The sequence below is a fragment of the Schistocerca serialis genome, chromosome 2 (assembly GCF_023864345.2).
Source record: "Schistocerca serialis cubense isolate TAMUIC-IGC-003099 chromosome 2, iqSchSeri2.2, whole genome shotgun sequence".
Taxonomy (NCBI): domain Eukaryota; kingdom Metazoa; phylum Arthropoda; class Insecta; order Orthoptera; family Acrididae; genus Schistocerca; species Schistocerca serialis.
This window is the reverse complement of record NC_064639.1, coordinates 505,194,978-505,213,703: the sequence shown is the minus strand read 5'-3', so window position 1 is coordinate 505,213,703 and position 18,726 is coordinate 505,194,978.

The window sequence follows — 18,726 nt, the reverse complement described above, 5'->3', positions numbered from 1 at the left end:
AAGGTCAGTGTCAAGCGGTCATAATGCGTTCGCGGGATTACCTAACCCGATAATGGCAATTCTTAATGGGGTGTCAAAGTTGTCAGTGGAAAGTACTATCGAGCTATGTGAACTTTTATGGTTGTTAGGTAGGTTGCACGGGCATGTCAATGTGTTGGGCGTCAATCATAGTGTAGTATTGCAACTTACTTATCTTTTAGCCATGGGACGTTTAGCCAGGATTATTGCTGAGGCCTTAGAGAACAAGGAAACATTGTGGGATTTCCGGAAAACACTCTTAAATAAATGTGTTGGTACTCGTGAGAAGGAAGACATTGTTGATAAACATGTTTATCTGGTACAAAGAAAGCATGAAACACTATCCCGTTAACCAGGTGCGTCTTGCTATCTTAGCCTTGGGTGTTAAAATCTGAGGCTGAAGCGATCGCGAATATTTTGGAAGGTATACAGTGCGCCGATAGGAGTAGAATTCTTACGATAAACCGTCTTCCTTTGCCGAATTGGACGAACTGTTAGCTAAAATTGCAAATGTTCGTTATAGTGATGGCAGACACGAAGAATTAGAAGCTGGCTGTAGTGGGGATAGAGTAATTAGTATTCACGTTCAGCATTATCGGCAGGGATCGACAGCTAAAGGAGTGTGCTACCGTTGTGGAGAAACAGGGCATTTCGTTAGATTGCCCGATCCGGAAGAGTAGGATAATAAATAACTGACGCCAGAAGAAAAAGGGCCGGTCAGCCTTCCGCAGAAAACTGCCGGCGGGAGATCGTAAAATAAGTGCTGTAAATGGTGACCGCCTCCCTTACGTACGTGCGGTGATGGGTACTGAACCTGTTTGTGCTTTTAGTTGATTCAGGCAGTAACATTTCCCTCATTCATTCTGACAGGTACCGGAGATGCCGACGTATAGCTAGATTATCGGTGTCGGGTCGAGTTAATCATTCTTTTCTGTGTATGGGCGGCCTCTTGAACTAGTAGGTCAGGCCCGTTTTAAATTAAGCATTCAAGGCCTTACATGGCCCTTGGAATGCATTGTTGTTAACGGGGTGGCAGTCCTATTGGAACCTAATTTTTTGATCTTAACGCAATGTATAGTGGATTATGCGAGTGGCACTTTTTATTTTAAGTTTAGGTCAAGTGAAAATCTTAATTTGTCCTCGTAAGGGTGGGGTGAAGGCTTGCAAGGTGAGCGTTCAGGTGAACAGGGCAGATGTAAGCCATCTGTCGGAAACTCAAGCGGTTGAGATCATTAAGCTGCTGGACGAGTTTCCTCAAGTATTCACGATCGGTTGGGCGTGGCTAATAAAATCGACCAGAAACCTGTACGTTAGACACCGTACCGACTGTCTCCTCCAAAAATGAAAAAAAAAAAACTATGGGAAATTGATCAGCTATTAGCGGACGGCGTAATTAGACCTTCCGTCTCGCCGTATGCAGCCCAGATTTTCCTAGTTCCCAAGACTTGTGGTGAAGGTTTTCGGCTGGAGGTTTACTATCGGGCCTTAAATCAGAATATTGTTTTGGAATCCATTCCATTTCCAGAGCTTCATAATTGCTTTACTTGTTTTGCGGTTGCAAAGGTTTTCACTGTCCTTGACTTTAACCAAACATATTATCAGATTCCCCTGGCTGAGGAGTCTAAACGTACTACCGCATTTTGTACTGATTACAACTTAGTCGAACTCAATAGATTGTGCTTTTGGGTTGGCTACTGGTCTTGCAGTTTTGTCACGTTTGTTGGATTCGGTCTTGGGCGACCTGAAATTCAAGTTTGTGTATAACTATTTGATGTGGTGATCTATAGCGCGAATTTACAGGAACACTCGAACATCTTAGGGAAGGTTTCCGCCGTCTCAATGGCGCAGGGCTCACTGTAAAACCTACTGTAGCGGCACCACCGTTTAGGATAGGGAAAGTTAGTTTTGTGCAATATTACGAGCGCAAGTTACATCCAGGTGCGGGCCAGATCGCAGTGAGTTACACATGCCAACGGTTGCGAAGTAGAATGGACGCCGTAGGGCTGATGAACCACTGAAAAGCATGGCGCAAGCTACAGGCAGAAGGGGCCCATTGGCGCAACTGGGGTGTGGTGAGTACATGACTGAAAGTGACGTGATAGCGAAACAGAGGTGCACAGCTGAGTATAAATAGGTGCCAGTTTCTAACGAGATTCATTCAAGTGTGGCAGCTCTCCTGGATGGCGAGGCATGTCACACCACTGGCTACATGCAGCAACAGATGGGGCACTAGCATCACAGTTAATGGTGGGTCACTGGTTCGACCCTCTGAGGACGACGTGGGGTCTGCAACCAGCTAGCAGCTGGCCACTCTTCGGCTCACTACTTCAGGCACTTCTCTCAGCTTCCGACACACGCTGGAGATTTCCTAAGACGAGGGCCGCAGATTCTAACGCCGGATCACAGGCGCTTGTTCGTTGCCGTGATCTCATCCTTGCCGGCGAGAAGAAGGATGCAGCTGGCCACCTGCTGCTCACACTGAGTGGTGCTGAGTCGGAAGGGGCGCAGACCGCTGAGCCAACTCCCGGCATGCTGATGGTGACGCACTCCACTGGCATACAGGGCCGACACACAGAGCATTGCACTGGGTCGCTGGGGTGGTGGCCTCAGCATTGCGGGACCCTGTGACATGGACCAAGGTGAACGGGGCACTGTAGTGGAAAAAAATAAATCACTTGGAAAGTTCTCGTTGTGTTTTTATATGGCACCTCCTGGCATCACCCACTACGTTTGGTGTCTTCCCAGTTCATTTGGTCATCCTGATACATTCAGTGGCAGAAGTTGCCACTACACTACTAAGGTGACCCTAGTCTGTGAGCTGATTTCCGTCTTTGACCATATGGTCTCTCAAAGGGAACTCGAGGTGGACCAGAGCCGCTCTGAAGCGATCATTCAGTTCCCTGTACCACAAGATAAAAAGGGCATTGCATGATTGATCAGCATGTAAATTTTTTTCGTAAATTTATTCCCAGTTTGACTCAGTTGGTGGCACCCCTTAACCAATTACGTAGGAATGGCGAAAAATTTATCTGGGGAGAATCACAGCAAGCCACCTTTGAAGGGCTGAAACAGGTGTTAAGCATGGTCTCCGTGTTATGTACACCTGACTTCAATTTGCTCTTTGTAGTACAAAGATATGCATCCAGGGTGGGGGTGGTGGCCGTTCTGTTGCATGAACAGAATGGCGAAGATGTCTGTTAGCCTACATGCTTCGTGCATTGTGAGCAACTGAAGCTAAATATTAAGTGTATGAGTTAGATGTTTTAGCCATCTTGTTTTCCTCAGAAAGATTCAAATTCTATCTTGAGCATCCTAAATTCAGGGCTGAGATGGATAACCAAGCACTAATTTGGGTTTTGGCTCGACCCCGCAAAACTGGGTGTATAGCCCAATAGGTGGATAGGATGTCGACATTTTAGTTTGATGTTTGCCATATAAGATGGTGACAGAATCAAATTGCTGATGCTTTGAGTCAGATGCTCTATGAGCCTGAGGAGGAATGTAGCAAGGGGCTCGAGTGAAATTCCTTCATTATTTACTAATCTCAAGGCAGAATGGCTGGACCCTGAATCAGAATCTGTTCGGGTCTAATTGGAGGCTGGTGAACAGGTGCTCGGATATTCCTTGCACAAGGACTTCTTGCGTTATGAGGCGGTTAGAGATAACCAGCTTGAATTGTGTGTACCTAAGAGCTTAATATCAGGAGTGTTCAGTTATTTTTACCAGTCCTTGTGTGGTGGTCATCAAGTTCGGACAATTGACCTGGAGGGGCATGGGTGGTTGCCTAGTGTGAGGTGTGGTTCAAATGGCTCTGAGCACTATGGGACTCAACTGCTGAGGTCATTAGTCCCCTAGAACTTAGATCTAGTTAAACCTAACTAACCTAAGGACATCACAAACATCCATGCCCGAGGCAGGATTCGAACCTGCGACCGTAGCGGTCTTGCGGTTCCAGACTGCAGCGCCTTTAACCGCACGGCCACTTCGGCTGGCTAGTGTGAGGTGTGTAAAGCCTCCAAGACAGACACTGGGCCTAGGCGAGGGTTCCTTCAGTCTACTAAGGATTTTCAAAAAAATGGTTCAAATGGTTCTGAGCACTATGGGACTTAACATCTGAGGTCATCAGTCCCCTAGAACTTAGAACTACTTAAACCTAACTAACCTAAGGGCATCACACACATTCATGCCCGAGGCAGGATTCGAAACTGTGACTGTAGCAGTCGCGCGGTTACAGACTGAAGTGCCTAGAACCGCTCGGCCACAACGGCCCTCACTAAGGAGTTCAACCTATGGACAAATTATATATCGATTGCCTGGGACCCTTACCTTGCACCCAGAGAGGGAACCGATTCGTGTTACTAATTGTAGATGATTTAACCAGGTTTGTCTGGCTCATCCCTAGTAGTAGCACCATAGTAGCCGCAAGTATGCAGCATTTGGAGAGGATATTCGCCAGTTTTGGAACACCCAAGGCATTGGTCAGCGATAATGCTCCGGCTTTTACTTCCAAAGAGTTTCGGAAGTTTTGTTTGATCAGGGCATAAAAGATGTCACCACAACACCCTATTACCCACAGTCCTTTTTCTCCTAAAGTATCAACCATAATCTTAAGGCGGCCCTGATTACGTATCATTCCGAGTCGCAGAGGAGATGGGATTTTTCCCTTAATTGGTTGTCCTTCGCGTTCAACCCCGCAAATCATGAGGCGCATAGGACTACTCTCACGAAATTTTCTTTCAGCCTGAACTCACCGTTGGCATATTTGTGGACTCCCAATGAATTGTTGCCAGAACAGTTTAGTTCTAAGGGTATTAAGTGGTCGTGGGAGGCAGCCAAAAGGAACCGCAGAATAGCGCATCGCCGAGAATGAGGAACGTATAATAAAGGCAGGCGGATGGAATGAAGGGAAGTAGGGGATAGAGTGTTTGAAGAACCTCCACAGGCAAGCTCAGGACAGCCAGGGGATTGTAGAGATGTTGCAGAGATGCGTAGGACCATAGCTGTTTTTGAAGAAGGTATCACTGCTGAACTTCCTACTCAGGAATGTAAAATCAGGTAAACAAACAAGGACACGTCGCAGCCAGATTAAGGTAGGGGGGGAAGGTGCCACACATAAGGGTTCCAGTCACGAGAATGAAAATCGCTGCCCTCTCGTTCCGCGTTAAGGGAAGGAGGTTGAGCGGTGACTTCCTGCGAAGCTCTTGGCAGTATAGTTTCTCTGTCGAAGTTAGGCGCTTTGTGGCGTCCTGGTTGGGTAGCGCCCTCTATTTACGACGGCCGCAGCTCGCGGTGGGAGACTCGGTCGGGGGCAGCGACGGAGACTCGGTTGGTGACAGTCACAGGGGGAAGACAGCGCACGCAGCATCGCGAGTAGTCAGTTGACGCCTGGTGTACTGCGAGGACGCACGGTGTTGACAGTCACCGGTCAACATAAGCTCTCTTTAAGAGTCGTGTCTATCTCGAATCCTGCGGAGAACGCGGGGTTTTAACCTGGCGTGCATGTTAACAGCGAGCTCCTGGTTTAACTTTAAATGGTGAGCCATTTTGTGGTGGAACTTTTGGATGTGATTGCTCCGTGTAGAAACATTGATTTTCGCTAGTCATTCCTTAAACCACTTGGTCGTGGGTCCGGGTACTTGCTACTGCAAGTCCATGTAACAGCGCTGTGCCCTGGTTTCGTTGCATTTACCTGTAATTACAAGTGTGGACGATATTCGATGATTCCTTTTTTATTATTGTTGTTAATATGTTGAGTGGTCAATTTTGTGAATAAAAGTTTATTCTCTGTATAAAACTTCAGCCTCTAATTTAAATTGGAATTGCAAACTTGCTTGTTGGCAACAACAATAGTAAGAGTTTTGCTCCGTCAAACGGTGCTTTGGTGTTTAAGGTTGTGTGCGGATTGTCTGGTCATTATCACCTTGAGCTAGTTGTGTTTTATAAATTTATCAAGTGAAATTTCACGTCATTGAAGAGTGTTTAGTGAACTATTGCTTTAATAGCAACTGCGGCTCTCACACTATAATGTTTACCATCTCTTGCTGTATTTGGCGCTACCCAGTGCTTGGCTGTTGGCTTTAGTAGTTTAGTGAACTGTTTGTTAATACTAGAAGCCGTTATTGGTGTGCTCAGGCCCTCCTGCCTGTTGCAACTTGAGCCCTCGAGCACGGAATTTAGACTCGCGGCCGATGTGAACGCCAAACGTCGAGAATGCGCTGATGGCTGTGTAGATCTTTCAGGCTATCGTAACTTCATATTGCCGAATGTTTTCCAAATCGATAATTCAAGTATTTATGAGATCTTGCTATCTGAGTATTTTTTGAAACCTAATAAGCTTTTACATATTGCTATTTTTCATATACACAAGGCTTCATAATTCATTTAATTTCACAAATAGTGAGCTCAGACCTGCAGTTATGTTAAGGTTATATTTGCGTGAAGTATTTTTTTTTATTAATTTAAGGTTGGGGCCATAAGGCTGCTTTTCTTTTAAATTTTTTAAATTGTCAGTGCTTTTATAGAATTGAATAATCGGTGTAGATCACAGAAATTTGCAAATGCTAATTCATCATTGTTGTTACCAGTGATTTTTTAGTTAACGTGGTGAAAATAAATTTTTGTATCCACAAATGGGGTCAGTATTCCACTCAAGCAGCCCATGTACCCTGCTTACTAATCCTATACCTTACCACCCACGAATACTCCTCCGAAGGAATGAATACTCAAATCGTCGAATTAAGCAGCCGTTGATGTCAAATTAAAATCGCATGTGAAAGTTGAGACTGTGTCAAAGAGAAGTTAAGAATCGCTTGTCTACGATGCTGGCCCAATATCCGGAAAGATGGGTAGAACTCTATGGAAACAGGGTACCCAGCGTATGTTGTTTCCGTCACTTCTTACCAATGTGGCATGTCTTACGTAGTGTAGACTAAAAACACAGTTGAGGAGATACATAAGGAACATCAGCCACACACTTGGCTAAAACAACCAATCAAATCAGCTGTTGCCGAGCGCTGCCTCGAATATAATTATGAAAAGAGAACAGTATCGTGTTGCAAGTTCCAAGTTTCGGAGACAGCGTAATTAAGGAGCCTATTGAAGCAATGATATCGGAAAAGCTAATTAACAGGGAGAGAGGTTTCGGTTTAAACAAGGCTTGAGGTCTGGCACTCAATTAAGATCTCGCCAGCCACCACATCCACCAGAAGTGGGACACACTGAGACAATGTGCACATCACAGAATGTCAGTGTGGGCTCTGAAACAAAAGAGCATCAAAGAGATAGTAGACGTTGGGAGTTGAACTCGTAGTCAGCTATAAATAGCGGCATGAGACCAACGATAGTTCAGTCTGGTAGGATACCAGGCAGCGAGCACATATAAGGGCACAACTTTGCAGCATCTGAAGGCGATGAATGATTCGGTCGTCGTAATATTAAAAAATTGAAAAAAGCAAGTCTACTGAACACCCGGAACTACACCAGTAATCAATCATCTGAGAGAAAAAATACTTGTTCTCAGTATCTACTATAAGTGGCGAAGATGTTTTCTGGTCACTGAAGAATTTTAGTGAGGGGAATGAAACGCATTGGTCATATTTCGTAGACGTATGTACGGACGGAGCACATTAAACGTTGTGCGTTCGCCCCGGATTCCAGACATTTTTAAAAGAAATTTCTCCAAATGCAAAGTTTAGCATCTGCATTACGCATGGTTACACTGTGGCAGTGAAAACACTTCCATCTGATTTATCGAATGTACTCTCTCAGGTAGTAAAGGCAATAAACCACATCCGACGTAGTGCGATAAACACAGATATCAGTTGTACAAAGAGGTTGGAGCCAAATAATTTGATGTGGTCTTTCTCCATACAGAAGTAAGATGGCTGTCACGTGGAAAAGTGTTGAAGCGAGTGCTCGAGGGCTGACAACAGACTCCTTTATACGTGGACAGTGGAACGACGGGAAAAGAGAAATAAGCGCCAAAATAAGGTCATTTAATGTGGCTTAATTTGCGGATTTGTTTGTAGAAATTCATTTAATCTCTGCTTTCAAGAAAATATGGTGAACATTTTCGCAGCACAAGGCAAAATTAGTAGTTTACTTCGCAGGTTAGCGCTTTAGCAACGCAGCGCTGAAGTTCATTGTAACGCTCCCTGAGAGATACTCGACGCCAACAGCGAAAAATTCTCATTCGCACGTGAAATAAATCAGCACGTATCATCGATAATAGTCAGCAAGTAACTATTTTCCTGAACTGGAGAATCGACCAGTAAGTGCCTGAGTTTAAAGACAGTTATCAGTGAATGAAGGAATGTTTTCCGGTAGTGAAGTTCAGTCCAAAGTATAATTACTTGAACCATGTGAAGACAACACACTGAAAATAACATTCTATAAAACAGAACTGGTAACATTTCGAGAAAGATAGGTGGCAAGTAAACATTATTACCAGAAAAAGCCTTACGAATACTGATTCCATTCGCTATAACTGATAAGTGTGAAATTGGATTTCCCTGCGATACATCCTACATTCCTGTAACCCTCCTAGCCTCAACATTCGTTAGTAACTGTCCTCACCCATCCAGCCCCTTCCCTATTCTCATTCCATCACTACACAGCCGTCATTCCATCATGACACTTAGTCTTTTGCTTCTCTCCTTTTCCACTACTTTCCACTATGGATCTGACAAAGATCAATAAAGCTCCAATCAGCAAATCTGTTTTTAGTTCTAGTAGGGATAAACTCGGAACGGAGGAGGGATACAGCAAAAGACAATGTTAGACACAAATCAAAAAGGGCATGATGAGGAATGAGACGCGAGGGAACTCACTCAGCCAGTAACATACCTTTTATTTACGTTAGTTCTGTCTTGCAAATATTAGAATAACATTTATATAGTGTTATTTATTTATTTTTCCAATAAGCACGTGAATTAAAACTTAAAAGGTTAAAACCTCTCTTCGCTCTATCGAAATACGACGTGACAAGTTGGTGTTTCCAAGAAACAAAACTCAACCTTCTAACGACCTTCGATAATTACCTTTAAGATCATGGATATTGGTAATGATACATGACTTACTTAGTGGCGCTAGAGAGAGAACTTGCGGAAGCATTCCAGGGATCTTCACTGCAGTTGGATCGACAGGGATGTGGCGCGGAAGGATCTGGACCACCAAAAAAAGGAAAAACTACTCTGAGACGAGATGATCACTTTGTATCTAGCATTCTATTTTGCTGTATCCCTCAACTATTCTACTAGAACTAAAATTATGTTTGATTGTTTTACCTTCATAGAACCTTGCCATGATCTTCAAAAATGTACTCGTATCATTTTGTACATAAAATTTTCCGCTACTTTCAAATCCCTAAATTAAACATTAGGGTTCTCTTTTTAAAAAATCACTTTACCCTCCAAACTGCCTTGAAAATCAAGATCAGGGTCACGGTCATTGGTAGTAATCCCGTGACCCTCTTAACCACTTAGACCTTGTATCTAAAACATTTTGCTGTATGTCTTTTTTATATTGTGTTATTCCAGATCAAAATGGTCCACCCTGCATGTGTGGCGAATCACCTAAAATTTTCATAGCAAATATTGTGGAAATGATAAATGCTACTGATGTGCGGTTTTCACAGACTGCTTTGGTAGTCATGGATTCGTATTGTTAGTCAAGCAACAGATTGTAATAGTACTAAGAAAGTGTATGTTATGTGCGAACATACACTTTCTCAAATGGAAGAATGCTTATCAACATAAACAAACTAAAAGTAGTGTAAATTATAATATCAGAGGTATTTGTTGCAGGATTCTAGTGCGAGTCGTTTACGAGATATATTTTGAAGCAGTCCCGCACTGACAGTTGTGGAATACCTGTGGTAGCACATACTAACGAAAAACACACGTGCATACACTAATTATGTGGATTCTGACCAGTACCGAGACAATTGACCATAACTGGTTGTGTTCAAAACGACCACCGGCAGCGGCAACACACGCTTCCAGTCTGGTATGGAATGACTATTGCAGACGTGCTAGCATTTCAGCAGAGATGTCCGAGCAATCTGAAGTAATACTATCATCGGGTGTAATTGTCATGTCCTTGTAGACAGTGTCTTCCAGCTTTCTCCACAGAAAAAAACCTGCAGGCGTCAAATCCAGGGAACGGGTGGACGAAGGTACAGGTTCTCTGCGTCCAATCCAACGACTTTGACACAATTCGTGAAGACATGCTATAGTACTTTGTGCACTATGGGCTGGACAGCCATCATGTTCGTGCCACTGGTTCCTACTAGTCTGCAGAGGAACATCCGCTGGTAATTCCTCGCGGAGTAGGAATGCAGATGTAAACATCGCATTTCAGCTTACTGAAGGGTGGCATTTAGATTAACTTTTCATCGAATAAGGCGGTCGAAATGCTTCATGAATCAGTATAGCAGTTCTACAATCTTTTACGTTAACACATTTAAAACTTGACGATGACAAAGCTAACATTAATAAATTATTTTTCTGTAGAAACAGATACCTCTGTTCTACACTCCTTTCTTCAGTTTCTCACTTGTCTGTTGTAGCTGACAGTCTGAACTGAGGCGACTGGAAGAGGAACAGGGACAGAAAAATAATCTTCGTAAAGTGCTTTGCACGGGGCTCAACACATTGCACAATTGTCGTTGATCGGTACAATAAAGAAAGCTACATTACAAAAAAGCCTTGAGAAAAACCATATTCCAAAAGCTTTCTATTCTACTCTCATCTGAGCTGTTCAACGTCTACGTCTCACTTTCGTAGATGGCTAGACTCCATACACATACCCGCAGGAAAGACTTCCTAACACTTAAATTTAAAATCCATGTCAACGCATTGCTCTTTTGCAGAAACACTGTTGCCTGTCTGCATTTTGGATCCTCTCTACTTCGGCCGTCAGCATTTATTTTGCCGCTCAAATATCACAACTCGCCTGCTGCTGTCAATGTCTCGTTTCCTCGTCGAATAATCTCAGTAACACCTAATTTAATTTTACTGCTTTCCATTACTCCTTTTTAGTTCATGTTATAACCTCTTTTCAAGACACTACACATTCCGATCAGCAGGTCTTTCATGTTCTTTACTGCCTCTGACAGAATTACAGTGTCATTATCGAACCTTAATTTGTTTCCTTCTACCTGAACTTTAAGTCCGTTTCCGAATTTTCCCTTGGTTTCGTTTACCTGGAACAGGGAAAGCTAGCTCGTATGCAACTCAGCACAGTGCAGTAGGAACTTCTTCGTGATTCTGTTTCATACGTCTCCGTTCCTTTTCCATTTTCAAGCCCTCAAGTCAACTCCTTTCTCCTTCTTCTTCTTCAATATATGGACTGATCGGGGATAGGCAGCAACCCTGTCTGTTAGGAGGGTGCGATACCTGTGCGCCTTCAGTGTTCTGTCTATGAAAAACGGGCCTATGAGCTGAAGGTTCACTGTCCCACACCACATGTTTACACTCCATGAACGCTGATGTTCCACCTGAAGAAGCCAAAGAGATTTTCAACAGGCCAAAAGTGCATGTTTCTGCAGTTTACATCGCCATGGTAAATGTGGCTTCATCACTAAACGAGATACGTGACACATCTGGTGTATCCTGTCTTAATGCCCAAGTGCAGTGGTTAACACGATTTTCATAATCATTTCCATGCAGCCCTTGATGTAGAGACGTGTGTTAGGGATGGAACATATGTCGATAGAGAGTGCATGGCACACTTGCCTGACTCGTGCCACTTCTTCGTACGATTGGGCGTGAGTTTAACGTGCGAATCAGGTGCAACAGCAGCAAGAACATTAATTTCCCCTCTTCTTTCGTTACCTGTTTCCTTCTGTTACGTCGTCTAGGTGTTACACTACAAATTTCAGGAAGACCTTAACTTCACTCCTCTGAATTCATAATCTTTTAAAGATACTAATATGACTTTAAGAATTCTAGGAGACCAGAATATACCTATTTTGCAAAAAACGTACATAAAAGATGCGATCTGTGGTGAAACTATTATATGCTCCTACAGCAGACAAATATACTACTAATATTGGATAACGTAAGTGTTTTAATTCCATCAGAGAAAGGTAATATCATTATTTATTGCCCAGTAAATTTCTCTCAAGGTAAAAAAAAAAAAAAAAAAAAAAAAAAAACTCATCTCCCTTCAAGATACTCAATACTGAGTCAGGTGGCTTGTGTAATGTCCAATCTAAAGTGCACTGGGGAATTTTCAATATCATGTCCTGCTGTGAAAAAAGCCTCTACCTTGTTCACTCATTACAGCCTTACATCGATATTATAACGCTGTTGCCTGACTGAAGTAAATGTTGCAAGAGAGAGGCTTGTATTAAGGTTAGTGTCATTGCCTTCGGTGTGGAAGGATTCAGGTTTGGTTCCCAGTACGCCTCAGATTTGTCTGAGGCTGGGAGATATGCAATGTGTAGTAGAAAAGCAGAAGCGTCTTGGAAATATCAGAAGTCGCCATTCTCACAGTAACTGGTTTCATTAAGTCTTCTCACTTCGATAGCCATGGATTCTGATAAAGAAATAACACTACTCTGAAAATTTGCCTTTGCATATTAATTCAGCTTCCTGTGTATCAACCTTCCAACGATGTCTTTACAACTCTGAAGCTTCTACAGGAATAACATTTTCCAAGATGAGACTCTGCTTTTCGTGCCATGCAAATTGTGGAACAGAAATTTCTGTGCATTTTAATTAAACAGTGTTACTATAACATGGACCAATCGAAGCCTAAGACACTGTTGAAGAGGACCTTCGATTATTGCCTTAAAGGTTTCCGATGGTTCAATGGTCCGTAAAATTTCTGGAGATGCATACGAGACAGGTCAACGTCTCTAGATAATTTTCAAGGTCTACCAGAGTTTCTGCACAAAACCAGTTGGGAGTCGGAAAATCGAAAAAACTTAAGTATTCTTCTTCTTATGCACACTCTCACTCAAATATTTTGTTCGTCATCTCTAGGAATGCATGTTTTTGTCTCTCACAAGGACGCTGATGAATCCACCATCGCTCATAAGACACACACTCTACTACACTGAAAAATTACGTGCATATTAATGGGAATTCCCTCCCGATCATACGAATAAATATTGATGTTTTAAAACTGGTACACCACGATTTTTGTTTTTTAATACAGAAAGTCTCCTCAGCTTGTAGTAGCTTGCAGCTGGGAGAATCTGAGTGCGATAAGCCCCGATAAACCTATGGGAACAAGGCTCAACTCGCTATTTCTTGACGGGAAACAAGTCTCAGCTTGAACCCAGCCCTGAAGAGAAAGGCTTGATGTTTTTGAGAAGCTGACATTTCCTGGAAGTATCCTTATGCAGGCTCTGATTCAAGACATAAGAAAAGAAACCTCTCCTGACTCAACAGGAAGGCGAGGATATAAAAACACAGAATAAGCTCTCGGAAGTCAGTTACATTCTGTCAGTCCAACTGTCTTCGTTGTGGAATCAGTTGTGAGTTGAGACAGCAGAGCCGGAATACCTATGAATACAAGTCTTTTTTGTCATTGATGTTACAGTTGGCTTCATGGAGACGGTTGCGAATGGTCCTCGCCGATACCCCAGGAGCAACAGTGTCCCTAATTTGCTGGAAAGTGGCGGTGCGATCCCCTACGGCACTGCGTAGGATCCTATGGTCTTGGCGTGCATCCGTGCGTCGCTGCGGTCCGGTCCCAGGTCGACGGGCACGTGCACCTTCCGCCGACCACTGGCGACAACATCGATGTACTGGGGAGACCTCACGCCCCACGTGTTGAGCAATTCGGCGGTACGTCCACACGGCCTCCCGCATGCCCACTATACGCCGTCGCTCAACGTCCGTCAACTGCACATACGGTTCACGTCCACGCTGTCGCGGCATGCTACCAGTGTTAAAGACTGCGATGGAGCTCCGTATGCCACGGCAAACTGGCTGACACTGACGGCGGCGGTGCACAAATGCTGCGCAGCTAGCGCCATTCGACGGCCAACACCGCGGTTCCTGGTGTGTCCGCTGTGCCGTGCGTGTGATCATTGCTTGTACAGCCCTCTCGCAGTGTCCGGAGCAAGTATGGTGGGTCTGACACACCGGTGTCAATGTGTTCTTTTTTCCATTTCCAGGAGTGTAGTAAAGGGATTCTAGGCAAAGAGAATGAGTTAAGTACGAGTAATATTTTTAGAGTGATCAGCAGAAATGATAAGTAAAACTCTCAAAAATAGGCGATGAAATGTAAGTTCGTAGGCTACGAAAGCCTCTGTAAATTTGAATAAAATCTTTTTGGTGTTGAAGTACGTTTTTATAAAAAAACTACAATCTGAACAAAATGGTCAAAACGGAGTGGTGTAGTGTCAGGGGTCCAGCAAGCATCTCTATTTGGTCCATTGTTTTTTTATTATATGTTAATGACATGTTATTCCCTTCCATTGCATATGCTGACGACCTTCGGTTATCCCTGTCCAACAAATCTGTGCACAGCAATCTAGCATATAAATGCTGATATACTTGCCTGGGCGCAGAACAGAGGTTTGATACTTAATCCACATAAAAGCTAAGCTATCTTAGTTACTCACAAAAGACTTATCATACCTTACTTCAGAGAACGATTTCCACCATTAACCCTAAATGGCACAAAAATACACGAAGAACTTGGTGATAACTCTGGACCATCACTTAGACTTTCGACTCGCAACTACAGTCTCTAAGAAGGAGTCAAGGTCAATTCATTCACTGTAGAAATAGAAAAGTGCTATTCGCTCTCAAGCTTAAAAATAAACATGCAGACTCACTAATACGTCACATACTTTATTATGGGAATCATATTTTCATAGGATTTTCGTACGAGAACTCATATCAGCTGGAACTGGCTGTGAATGAGTGTGTATGATACACTTGTGACATACACTCATTCGAACAAATCACTCATTTCTTTGAACAAATATGCTATATGCTCATAAGTATTGTGACTACTACCCTGTTTTTAGTGTATAATCTTCTAAATCATTGTATTCCCATTTACTTATCTTTAACACTTACACTACTGTCTGAGCACCACAGTGGGAATACCCGTTCTCAAGAAAATAAAATTCTCTCTATAACGCTACGTGTAACTGCCACCTTCTCTAAATCGTTTTCTGTATCAGGAACCCAACTTTGAAACAGTCTTCCCTAAGGTATTGGAGAATTTAAGTTCCTTTCAAACTTCAAAAGTCAGCTACTGATTTACTTCTACCATAATAGCTATGTTCTCCATATATTTGCTCAGCTCACTCTCGTCACCTCCCCTCTCCCCTCCTCACACAAACACTCACTCCGCCACAAGGACAATTTTTCTCTCCTCTTGTGTGTAGAATTCCCTTTTTGATTTCGTTCTCTTTTGACAGCCATTATCCGCATCAGTTCAGTCTTCTACTCCTTCATTATCCCTTCTGCTTCTCATATTACTAAACAGGGCTTCAAATGTGGTAAGCCACTCAATATCATACTTCATGCCATTAATTGTAATAATTTCTATTTTAGTGCCAATTATTATCATTACTATTATTATTGAAACTCTTCAGGCTTTCCCGGCGAGATCTTGACATGTGGAATAATTGGGTCTACTGCCGGATGTTTGTGTCGCTCTGGCACAATATTTCGGCCACGTAACTCGTTGCCTTGTTCAGGTGCTACATGAGACTGCCGGGCGCGGACGTCCGTGGGAGCACCAGGGAAGGGTAAAACCTCAGGAGCAGCACCAGGCGGGCGAGGACCGCGAACGGAACGCCCGACACAGGACGGGCCTCAGAGAGCTGCCACAGATGGCGACCAAGTCGGGCCCGGACGTTCGAGGGAGCACTGGGGAAGAGAGAACACCATACAAGCAGCGCCAGGCGGGCGCAGACGGCAAACAGAGCGCCCAGCGCCCTCTGGGCATAAATACTGGACAAGATCCTCCAATACGGCAGGCAGTCTCAGGTAGCACCTGAAGAAGCCAACGAGTTACGTGGCCGAAATATTGTGCCAGAGCGACACAAACGTCCGGCAGTAGACGTGATTATTCCACACTATTATTATTATTATTACTATTGCTACTATTTTTGGTATTGTTGTTATTTATTATCATTAGTGTTAATGATTTGTAATATATTTGGTATGTGCTGTTCTTGTTCTGCTGTAAGAGCGTATGTTAAGGCCCTAGCACGCTCAGGAAAAATAAAGAATAAATAAATAATATGAAACAACTATACAACTATTTCGATTGTAGCAAAGACGGCCGAAACGTTGGTTGTACGGTAATTTTAGTGTTTTACAATGAGACAGCCGAAACGTTAGTTGTTTAGTTATCTTAGTATCTTACAATTACACAGACGAATTGGGGGTCGTATAGTTGTCTTAGTGTTTTATAATGAGGTGATCTAGTACCCAACTGGTTTCACTCATGGTGGATTAAAGTTTTGTGAGACTATTGCTTGACCAATACTATTATGTGGAACTGAATCACAGATGGTGGACAACAGTCAGTAAATAACATCAAAAGTAAGCAGACGAGGTTGCTATGAAGTGTCAACAGGTTTAAACAAAGATTTCCAGATTGGTGGTAGCTACCTCCTGAGGGGTAAAATAATCTCTCTGGGGAAGGTGGAAGGGGGAGAAGAAGGAAGGGTTAGATTATACCACAGTCATTAAACTAATTTGTTTTAGGATGTCAGTATTGCTATCTCGTCAGAATAATAATTTTTAGGTGGATAACTAAATCTGAAACTGTCAAATATGCGGATTGACGCGTGCTGTGACACAGCGGACTAAGCAGCGAATGTGTTAATGACATGATTTGGAATCTTCATGCAGCAAACTATGATAACTATAGCGGCCGTCCCAAAAATATGCATCTCTCGGCATTGCCAATTTGTGATAGTTTCAAATGTTTGTAAAAATTCCAAAAATATGTTAAAAATCTCTATTTTTATTCAAGAATATGATGGAAAACTTTCCAAAAGAAAAGTCTTGCCTGCTGCTACAAATAAATAAATAAAAACTAACGTTATACGAAATCGTAAAGAAAAAAATTGTTTTACTTCAACCTGCAGAAAAAAACATGATCACAAACATATTTCAACTTAAAGTAATATATGAACATTCTCATGGCTTATACATGCTTATGATACACTTTTTATCGCGAAAACATAAGAATATGACGAGTTAAGAAATAAAGTACCATAAGAGATGTGAATATGTTCCGCCTGTGTACGAAGAATGTCGTAACTGATGAATTTGCATTCTGTTCGACGTTGTGGAAACTTCCAGTGAGAAATTTGTTAAGGAAACTCTGGGAATTTTGGTAAGAACTGAGACATCATAATTGTATCGTGTCACCTATTAACGCATTTTATTTAGAAGAGAGTGTGTACGACAGCGCTTGAGTAGTTTTAGGTTCGACAGCTGGCCTTGGCACGGCAGGCGTTATTGGCTACATCCTGAATATACTTTTTTTACCGACACTTCGTCACTGTACCCATCACCCAAATTGCCAATATACGTTGTACAAAAGTAACTACCAACACTTATGAGGCCAATACTTCCGTTGAAGACGAGAAAACCTTCGATTGTTTGTGTTTTTGTGAGAACCAAGTTTTATCGAAGCATACGAGAGAGAACGAGTTACTCTCTCACTATTCTCCATATTCAAGGCTACTCTTTAATGTTGATTTTACACCCGATAAGAAATGAACAGCATGAACAGGCGCTGATGGAGCATGTGCATTCTTAATTCATGCGGGATCTTCATGGTGGCTGTTATATTCACGGACCCAACCAACCAACCAACTCGCGCACGCGCGTCCTGACCGTGACATCGCTGGCCACAGTTCCTGTCGCGGCCGTCGGCGTCTCAGGGCGTTACCGCCGACGGAAGAGGTCGCGCCATGGCTGAGTTCGGGTCCGCAGCGCCCTCTGCCTTTTGCATATAAGGAGGAGCGCTGGCCCCGAGACGGACAGTCTATTGTCGATTGTCTATTGCTAGCCTTTCGTTGAGTTGATAGCGGAGCAATTGCAGTGTGATATTTGCTATTGTATTCGACTAGGCTCAGAACATAGATTACTCTTGGATATTACTTGGACTTGTATTGCTGGTGCACGTTTCGTCAGAAATAAAGATCTCTTCATTCTAGCTGGCGCAATTCTTGTCATTAATTATTTTTCGGTCAACAGACGTAGCTACATCCTGGTCACTACCCACGCTTTATACAGTTTGTGGTGGCTGCCCCAAAAGTACCGCCCAGGACCTTGAGTTAGGGAGCCGTCACAAAAGTGGGTGTCCTTTGAACAGTATTTTCTGGAGTTGAGAACAAGCAGACATTTTAGTCATTTAACAGTAAATTTTGCAGTGGACGTTTGGGGCTTGAAAGCCAAGTGCAGCTATTAGGGAAAGAAATATCTCGAAGCACTTACCGGGAAGAGAACGCTGTTCCCAAGAATTTCTCGCACCGGTGTGTGGACAATGCGTTCAGCCGAAGAGATGGAAAAATTGCCTACCTGAACCTAACTTTTAGACGCTTCTGACCACAGCTGTAGGAGGGATGTGAGAGAGAGCTAGAACGCCTCGCCAACGCATTTGACAGTGTCGTAAATGGCCTTTGCGAACAGGCATGGCGGCCATATAAATTTGCGAGTTTCCATGTTCATTGAGTACCAGACGCTATCGAGGGAGCCATCAGGTGGT